The 9046-nt window shown below is 33.5% G+C and overlaps 1 non-coding gene across 1 annotated transcript; it reads right to left on the reverse strand.

Annotated features, from left to right (window-relative positions):
• Positions 1-1465: 1465 nt before the first annotated feature.
• LOC132684411 (U6 spliceosomal RNA) lies at positions 1466-1568 on the reverse strand. Its single transcript, XR_009612634.1, has one exon. It is a non-coding gene; the product is annotated as a U6 spliceosomal RNA (small nuclear RNA).
• Positions 1569-9046: the final 7478 nt, after the last annotated feature.

The following is a 9046-nucleotide window of genomic DNA, read 5'->3' on the forward strand; positions in this document are numbered from 1 at the left end:
TATCGAAAACCTAAATTGTATACCTAGTATTTATTTCTAAAATCTATGAATCTAAATTTCTAAGATCTAAAATTTAACTACTTTCACCAGCTCTGTTTAGTTGTCATCCTGTACTGAGTTGTCATCGTCTCTGAAATGGATTGTAGTTTCCTCTATTGTCCTTCTACAGCCTAGTCATAGCACATATCAATCCTTCACTTTAACCTATATGGTATCTCCCCATTTCCCTCACAGTAAAACAAATAATTCTTACAAAGACCTACAAGACCTTATATTATTTTGTATTCTACTAACATTCTGAAATTATCAATGATATTCCCTCCACACTGACCTTCTTCCTGATCTTTTAACATATCAGACATCTCACACCACTGACTTCCGTGGTTTTTCCTCAGATCTAGAATACACTTCCTTTGGATTAATGCTTTTCTCATTCTTTAACTTCTGCCAGGGCTTTATACAAATGGCACGTATTAGGAAAGACTTCCCAGAATGCTCCATACAAAATTAGATATTTTTCATCTGGTGTGTCATTTCTGGTCCATCCTTCCTTCCTTCCTTCCTTCCTTCCTTCCTTCCTCTCTTTTTTCTTTCTTTTTTTCTTTCTTTCTTTCTTTCTTTCTTTCTTTCTTTCTTCTCTCTCTCTCTCTCTCTCATTCTGTGTATATCTATATGTCCATATATAGAGAGGCATCTATATTTATAGAAATGTCCACGTATATGGTAAGTGTGAATATATATATGTATATATAAAGTATATATACATAAAATAGTTTCAGAATCATTGACTGATACCATAGTTACATGAAGCCAACTAACTGAAATTCAATATTTTAATAGTGGTTTTAGTTTAAATGTACAGTGAAATGTACAAATCTTATTTGTACAATTTGATGAGTTTTGACAAATGCATACACCTGTGTAACCAGACCCTATTTAGATATAGAACATAATCATGATCTCAGAAAATTCCTTCATTCTCTTTCCAGTCAACACTTTTACACCTAAGGCAACCACTTTGTTATTTTTTTACCATATTAGTTACCATATGTTATATATAAAAAATTACATATTTCCTGTGGGTTTATATTTTCATTTCTCTTGGATAAATATCTAGGCGTATTTATGTTATGTCATATAGGTACTTATGTCATAGAACAGCTGTATGTTTCTCTTAATAATACATTGCCAAAGAACTTTCCATTGCACTGTATCATTTTACAAACCCACCATGTAAGAGTTACAATTACTCTTCCTACTTGGCAGCATTTGGTGTCCCATACTTTTAAATTTCAGCCAAACTTCTAGTTCTATAGCGGAATTTTATCATGGTTTTAACCTGAATTTCTTTAATAACAAATGCTCATTTTCTTAGCTGGTTTTCTCCCTCTCTCTCTCTCTCTCTTTTTTTTTTTTTTATATCTCCCTTTGTGAAGTGTCTGTTCAAGAGTTTTGCTCATCTTTTTCCAATATGGAATGCTTCACAAATTTGCATATCATCCTTACACAGGGGCCATGCTAATCTTCTCTATATTGTTCCAATTTTATTATATGTATTGCCAAAGTAGGCACTTGACCTTTTTAATTTATTGGTTTACTTGTCATTTTATTGTCACATGGGATTTTCATGTATTTGATTTTTTTTTTGTAAAACATAAATTTTATAAATAATTTATTTTAGCTGTGGTTTATGTACTAATTTAAAAAAAATTAACATTTATTCACTTTCTGAGAGACAGAGACAGAGTGTGAGCAGGGCAGGGGCAGAGAGGGGGAGACACAGAATCCAAAGCAGACTCCAGACTCTAAGCTGTCAGCACAGAGCCCGACATGGGACTTGAACTCACAGACTGTGAGATCATGACCTGAGCCGAAGTCAGATGCTTTAGCAACTGGGCCACCCAGGCACCCCTATCTACTAATTTTTTAAGTGTTATGTGGTAAGTAGCATTTTTTAAATTTAATGATGTCTGATTTGATATTTCCCCCCTTAAATTTGTTTAGGATGCTTTTGCCTCTTGTCTAAGAAATATTTGCCTGTCTCCAAGTCATGAAGATATTGTCCTGTGTTTTATGAGATTTATAATTTTTGCTTTGTATGTTTAGTTGTATGATCTATCACAAATTAGGTTTAGTACATGGTGTGAGGTAGGGATTAATATTCTTTGTTACACAAATGGATAAATAATATTCTAAATATTTGTTGAAAAGCCTAATATGGCTTTTTTATTGAATAGCTTTGGCAACCTTGTCTAAAATAATTTACCAAATATGTGTGGGTACATTTCTGGACTATCTAATCTGTTCCTTTGATATTTTTTTCTATCATCATGTCAATATGGCTATAGTATTACTATTATTATAGTTTTATAACAGTTTTGAAGTGAGATTTTTTTTAAGATTGGGTTTATTTTAGGTCTTTGTACTTCCACATAAATTTTAGATTCAGCATGTCAATTTTTATAAGAAATTCTGATGGAACTATGACTGTGATTACTTTGTCTATAGATTAATTTTGGGAGAATTGACATTTTCATAATATTGACCCTTCAAATCTATAAGCATGGTATATATCTCTCCAATTATTTAAATCCCTTTTTGTCCTCAGAAATATTTGATAGTTTAGCATATACAGGTCTTTCACTTATTTTGTTCAATATATTCCTAAGTGTTTTAGTAATTTAATTATATTAAAATTAATTTTAAAGTGTTTTTATTTTGAAATAATTATAAACTCATAGGAAATGTCAGAAATAATGCAGCATGTCCAGCTTCCTCTAATGTCGACATTTTTGTAACTGCAGGACAAAATTGAAACTAAGAAAAATAATGTTGGTAGAACATTGGTAACTAGACAGCAGACCTTATTCAGTTTTGACTGTTTTTAACCTGCATTTGTGTGTGTGACTGTGTATAGTTCTAAGCAATTTTATTCCATGTAACAATTTGTTCAACCACCACAAAATCAACTGTTCAAAACTGTTCTATGACCCCAGAAGAGCTCTTTTATTCTATTCCTGTCGCATGGCAGCTAATAATCTGTTTTCCATCTCTATAGTTTTGTCCTTTGAAAATGTTATATAAATAAAGTCATACTTAGTGCCTTGTCTTTGAATTACTTCCAAAGAATCTTGGAAGTTGGTAAAAGTAGGTAGGAATACAGATGAAATTTTAACCATGAGTTGGTAATTGCCAAAGTTTGGTGAGGACACATAAGGACACATTATACACTATTTTCTAATTTGAAATAATTTTAATATTCCCTTAATAATAAATAAAATTAAGCGCTATTAAGGAAGAGACAAAATATTTAAGTAGAGGATACTCACAACAGAAAAAAAGGTGAGAATACTGTCCAAAGTTGGAAAATACATTAGACAGAAAAATAATTTGGAGTGTCAAAAGTGAGATAGAAAATAACCAGAGAAACTAAGCAAGCATGACTGATATAAAAGTAATGGGCATTATGATTAACTTCATGTAGTTTTTTTTAAGTTTTTATTTTTTATATTTATTTTTAGAGAGAGAGAGACCAAGAGGAGGGGCAAAGAGAGAGGGAACCCCAAGCAGGCTCTGCAGTGTCAGCACAGAGCCCGACACAGGGCCCAAACCCACAAACTCCAAGAACATGACCTGAGCTGAAATCAAGAGTCAGACACCCAAAAACAGAGCCACCCAGCTGCCCCTCATGAAGTTGTTTGAAAAATGTTTAAAAATTGAGCCTGCGTGGCTCAATCGGTTGAGAATCTGACTCTTGATTTTGGCTCAGGTCATGATCCCATGGTTGTGGGATTGAGCTTCATGTGGGGCTCTGCACCAAGCATGGAGCCGGCTTGAGATTCTCTCTTTCTCCCTCATATGAGATAATGAGATTCGCTGCCTCTCTCCCCCACTCATTCTCTCTCTCTCTCTAAAAAGAAATTTAAAAATGAGATAAAAATCAATGATATAGCATAATGTCTTCAAGGTTACTGCAAATGTCAGGATTTTCTTCTATCTCATGCTTGAAAAATATTCCACTGTGTGTGTGTGTGTGTGTGTGTGTGTAAATATGCATCATCAGAAAAATAGAGAAGATATGGTATACATTAATATCCAGTCATAAATGATAACCCAAGGGATGCAAAAAATGCTTTCCATTCATAAATAATAACACAAACAATATAAAAATGGTTTCCAGTCACAAATGCAACACAGGTGATAGAAAAATGTGGTTTCAGGTCATAACTGATAATGCAAGAGATAGAGACTGTTTCCTGTGATAAATGAGAACTCAGGTGAGAGAAAACAAAAGGTTTTCAGCCACGAATTGTAACTCAGCTAATAGAAAGAGAAGGTTTCCATTCATAAAAAAAGTCAGATGATAGACAAAAAAGATTTCCATCATAAATGGTAACTCAGGCTATTGAGAAAGGTAATTTCCAATCACAAATAATAACTCTGCTGATTAAGAATGACCAGTTTCTAGTCATGAATGATAACACACAAGATAGGAAAGAATGTTTCCCAGTCATGGATTATAACTCAGGTGGAACAGAAAGAAGATGCTCAATCATAAACAATAATGAGATAATAGAGACAGAAAAACTCGCAGTCATACATGATAACTCAGATGGTGGAGAATAGAAGATTTCCAATCATAAATGATAAATCAGGAGATAGAGAAATAAAGGTCTCCAATGATAAATGATAAGTAAGGTGACAAATAATGTTTCCAGTCATACATGGTAATACAGATGATAGAGAAAGGTTTTCAGTCATTACTGATAACTCACACGATGGATAAAGAAGGTTTTCAGTTATAAGTGGTAAATCAGGTGCCAGAAAAAGAATGGTTTTCAGACATTAATGATAACTCAGGATATAGAGAAAGGTTTCCAGTCATAAACCAGGTGATAGCGAAAGATTCTAATCATAAATGATGACATGTTATAGAGAAAAGAGTTTTCCTTATTTTTAGTGTTTGTTTTTATTTATTTATTTTGAGGGGAGGGGGAGAAGGGCAGCAAGACAGGGTGAGAGAGAATCTGAAGCAGGCTCCCCGCTCAGTGTGGAGCTCAACATGGGGCTCATTCCCACAACCCTGGCATCATGAGCTGAGCCAAAATCAAGAGTTGGACACTCAAACAACAGAGCCACCCAAGCGCCCAGAGGACTTTTCCAGTTATTTTTGATAACTCATGTGATAGAGAAAGATGATTGCTAGCCAAAAATAATAACTCACATGATGGGGGAAAAAGGGTTTCCAATCATAAGTGGTGAATCATCTGCTACAGAAGATTTCCATCATAAATAATAACTCACATGGTAAAAAGAAAAACGGTTTACATTTGTAAATGATAAGTCAGGTTTGAGAGAAAGATTTCACGTCATGTAACCTCTCTAGCACTCAGATGCTAGGGAAAGAAGATTTCTAGTCATAAACAGTAAGTCAGGTAATAGGGAAAGAATGTTTACAGTCTTATATCATAACTCAGGTGATAAAAAAGAAAATTTTAGTGATGTATGGTAACTGTAATGATAGAGAAGAAGGTTTCCAGTATTAATGATAACACAGATGATTAAAAAATGAAATAAAATAATTATAAATTGCAACATATATGGAAAGCAAGTAATATATATTAAATAAACTGAATTAGTGATCCTGAAGAAATCAATGCAAAAGAAGTTGGTTTATCTCATGCATGTCATAGATTCTAAGCTCTTCCATGGGAAGATCATTTAAAAGTAGAATTACAGTTAAATGTACTCTTAATACAATACTTATTGTAGATCCTGGACCAATTAAAACAAATAGTACTAGATTATGATGTAATGTAGGAAATATATAGGGAAAGATTAGCCAATATTGAGACTTCTTGAAAATGGACCAAGATGATTTAAAAATACTAGTCTCTTTAAGGATAGCTTAAAGCCACCTGGCAGGAATTTTCAGATTAACATCGCAGCTACTTTTTGGAGTTGTGAGCCATTACAACCAAGCAATAAGGAAAAATTTTCCTTAGGATCATACTTCAGAACAGCTCATTCCAAAAGAACTTTCTGCAATAGATATTTTCTGTATCTGGGATGCCTAATATCTTAGCCACTAAGCATATGTGATTATTGAGCACTTGAAATGCTGGCTGGTGTGACTAAGGAACTGAATTTGTAATTTAGTTTAATTTTAACTAACTTGAATTTAAATAGCTAGATGTAGCTAACAACTAAAGTATTGGACAACACAGGTCTGGAGGAATCCATATTTACCTCCTTTCAATCAACCCATTTCAATCATCCAGATTTTGGAATTTGTCATGGATCTAATTTTCTGCTCCAAAATTCCTTAGGAATTTACATTGTTAACTCATAGAAATTATTGTATAAGGCTCATGCACACACACACATACACACACACACATACATATGTATATGTGTATATATATATGTGTGTGTGTGTGTGTATACACACACATATATATACACATAAAAACAATTAAGTAAAAAAAATATATATAATCTAATATATATTAGATTGACTTTTAACAATGACTGTGCCATCTAAGCCAATAAATTGGCTTACATCCTTTAATGATATATTAGGGTAGTCTTAAAAAAAATCCTGATCCAATTTGGCTGAAGGAAGACACTCAATCTATGGGGATTTTGAAATAGCTTAAGCAAGCAAAACTTACATTCTGCTATTATCTGCATTTTAAAATGTGCTCATTACTTAGCTTCTAGGTAGATATAAGAGGCTAATTACAATACTTAAAGGAATGTATAGTTAAGTTTCAACTTTCCAGTCTACCTGCATCATCAGGCAGAAGGCTGATTAAACAGATGGGCCTCACCCCATGACCCTGAAAATCAGTACTGTGATTTTGGAGAAACAAGAAAAGAAAATGCCAAAAAGTGTTCATTCTTCATGGAAAAAGCCCTATGGCACCTAAATATGCTAATGCTGAATCAGCATTATACTTTGAACTTGGCAAAGTCAAAAAATGAACAATACCACAAAGATGCTTTATTATGGTTCCTCAAATCATGAGATGTGAGAATTATTAATATTTATTTTAATACACTAATCACATTTAAGATTTTATGGACCTTTTTCATTATTGAGTTATATTGCAAACTAAGATGAGGCATAGATATGAACCTCACTGAAAGTAACAATTTAAAAACCCAAAGACACCTTATCATAGAAAGCAAACAGCAAAAATACCAAATATGAGGTCCTGTGTCTCAGTTTATACATGTATTAAAATGTACATTAATAGTAGCTTAATTTCATATGGATAAACATTTCGCAAACTAGGAGTATACCTTGTGATTATTATCAGTATCCAAAACCAAACTTGAAATTATACCTTCTCAAAGAGTTTAAAGAACTCAGAAATTATCTTAAGTATACTTATGTAACCTATTCAGAATTAACATTGAGCAAATTCTCAATAATTTTTTTTATTAGTTTTCTTTATTTTTGAGAGGCAGAGAGAGACAGAGTGTGTGTGAGGAAGGGGCAGGGAGAGAGAGGGAGACACAGAATCCGAACCAGGCTCCAGGCTCGGAGCTGTCAACACAGAGCCGGATGCGGGGCCTGAACCCACGAACCGTGAGATCATGACCTGAGCCGAAGTCGGATGCTCAACTGACTGAGCCACCCAGGCACCCCAAATTCTCAATAATTTTTATTTAAGAAATCTGAGATTAGAGTCACACCAACCTTATAGTCTTTTTATTTAGATATCAACCTCCAAACTTATATATGTACATGTAAACAAATAAGTGACTGTACATACACACACACACATATACATACACACACACATTTAGGTTGTTTTAAGTGATGAGGTTAGAGGACACAGAATAGTGGGCTATCTTTTGAGATGTCAGCCAGAACTCCAAAGGCTGTTACATGTTTTTCTCACATTTAGTTATTCATTCATCCTTACTTTCATTTATTCATTCCTAAATTCATTTATTTAATACATGATCATTAAACGCATGATCATTTATGTCAGATATAGGGAGGGTATCTGAATAGAAGAGACTAAGTAATAAATAGAATAGGATAGAATAATGTTATACTCTTTGTACTAAAGAGGGAGTCAACTTACTATAAACAGAATGACGTATTAGATACCCAGGAGGATAAAAAGAGGTACATAATATGTATTTTCTTTTTAAAAGAAAAATTATATTGCTTATATGAAGTTTGCATTGTTTATTTATTTATTTGTTTATTTATTTACTGGGCTCTATGCCTGACATGGGGCTTGAACTTATTTCCCTGAGATGAAGAGTCAGACACTCCACCAACCGAGCTACCCAGGAACCCCAGCAATGTTCTTTTAAAATATGACTTTCATGAACTTTCAAGTGACATTTGAATCTCATTAGATGTCACCACGGTAAAAAATGTGATAACTGAAAACAAAAACACGATACAGAGAGAGTGTAAGGAACAGAATAATGATATAGAAGTCACTTAATATTGCTACTTTATTTGAGAAGGATTTCACACCCTGAATGGCCCCTGATTATAGTTATCTATTTGTAAAATGTATATGCACAAGCGTGAGCTAATACAGTTCCTTGACTCTTTCAAAGTTATCAGAAATAGAATATAATTCCTTAAGCATTTTCCCTCTTTCTATTCTTATGATTTTTTTCAGTAAATGTAGAAAAGTGCTAGATATACAACACACATTTATAAAATAACTATTTGATTCAGGAATGGATCAATCATTCTTCATCTTATATCCTGCACTGGCCAGTTGATTGGGTTGTCAGATGTCAAATATTCAATATTGTGATCACAAACATTGGTCTTACCTCTAATGGAAGCAGACAGAAAGATATGACTAACCTAGCACATTTAAATTGCTGTATTTCTTACTATCAGTGCTTCATCCATGATAGAGGCCCTGTGGAATGGCAAGAACTATGAATACAGTATTAGTCACAGCCTTTGGCCTTAACCCTAATGTATTCTTAGTTACCCAAGCTGAAGAGAATTTGAGATATAATGTGTGGGGATGGTAAAATTTTCCCTCTACCC

The sequence above is a fragment of the Panthera onca genome, chromosome C2 (assembly GCF_046562875.1).
Source record: "Panthera onca isolate mPanOnc1 chromosome C2, mPanOnc1 haplotype 2, whole genome shotgun sequence".
In the NCBI taxonomy this organism is placed as follows: Eukaryota; Metazoa; Chordata; class Mammalia; order Carnivora; family Felidae; genus Panthera; species Panthera onca.